We start from the raw sequence: 1,349 nt of genomic DNA, 5'->3' as shown, positions 1-1,349 counted from the left end.
GCTGGGATTGCCCCAACCCAGATGCCCCAGACCCCTCGGGGAGTGGCCGGAGCCTGAGAGTACCTGCCAGGGGCCAGGGTGTTTTGCGAGACCCCACCACCGGTCTCTGTCCTGCCCACACCATGGGGAGCAGTGACAAAGCCAGGGGGACCCCTCGGCTCTAAGCCCTGGCTCGGGAGGGGTTTTTTTGGTTTTTCCCTGCTGGCTTCGGAGGTCAGTTTAATTTTCTCACGTGGCTTTGTCGATAGAAGACGTATGGTGACATTACAGACCGGCGCAAGCTGAGGGAGCAGCTCCACTGCAAGAACTTCACCTGGTACCTCCAGACCATCTACCCAGAGTTGTTCGTTCCCGACCTAACTCCAACGTTTTATGGAGCAGTAAGTGCCTGGAGCATCCTGCTGGGCTTAGCCCTTGGCTAGGAATAGCCACAGCAGTGAAGCCCCCAGAAGGTTGGGCTGGGGAATTGGCATTTGAACCAGCGTGCCGGAGTGTCCCGGTGTAGCCAGGTCTGTCACCGCTGGCAGGGCCGCTCCGGGCTCTGGCTGATAGTGAAAGAGCCGGAATCCAGCAGAGCTGGTTTGGGGCAAGTGACAGGGTTGGGGACCTGCAGGGACATGGCAGTGGGTTAAATCGGGTGAATGAGCTGAAGGTTCCATGAACCCCGTGCCCGCACTGGCTTGAAAATCCGATCTGGGGCTGGGCAGGATGCGAGGCACCGGCTCCATCCCCTACCATGGAGCTGCCAAAAAAGCCCCTTTCCTCTGAGCCTGGGCTGGGGTCTGGGTCCTCAGCCTGGGCGACAGGAAGGAGCCGCTGGATGTGGCAAGGGCTGGGCACTGGCTCCCGTCCAGGTTGTAACTCACCTCTATTTCCTGAAACCTTGTCCCAGGCGGCTCTCGCCTTTGGCTCGGTGGGATGGAGGCGTGGGCATTTCTATTGTCCTGGAAAGGACAAGGGACCCGGACGCAGCGCCTAGTACCGGGATCGTGTTTGTACAGGGATAATTAAGTGCCCTGCAAAGCCCAAACCCAAGGCGGGTCCCCATCCCGGGACCTTGGGGCCCAGCTCACACCCCTGTCCCTTTCCCTCCACCTGCAGATAAAAAACGAGGGCACCAAGAGCTGCCTGGACGTCGGTGAGAACAACCACGGTGGGAAACCGCTCATCATGTACCCCTGCCACGGGATGGGGGGCAACCAGGTGGGCACCCATCAACCCCCGGGGTGTGTGTCCCCTGTAACCCCCTGCCTTTCCCCTGGGGGTCACTTTCTCGTCTCGCAGCAGCGTGACGTCCCCTCTCTGGTCTTGCCCCCCCCCCAGGATTTTGAGTACACGAGCCTGCGGGG

The sequence above is a fragment of the Eurypyga helias genome, unplaced genomic scaffold, assembly GCF_000690775.1.
Source record: "Eurypyga helias isolate BGI_N326 unplaced genomic scaffold, ASM69077v1 scaffold27683, whole genome shotgun sequence".
Classification (NCBI taxonomy): Eukaryota; Metazoa; Chordata; class Aves; order Eurypygiformes; family Eurypygidae; genus Eurypyga; species Eurypyga helias.
Note: the sequence above shows the minus strand (reverse complement) of the source record.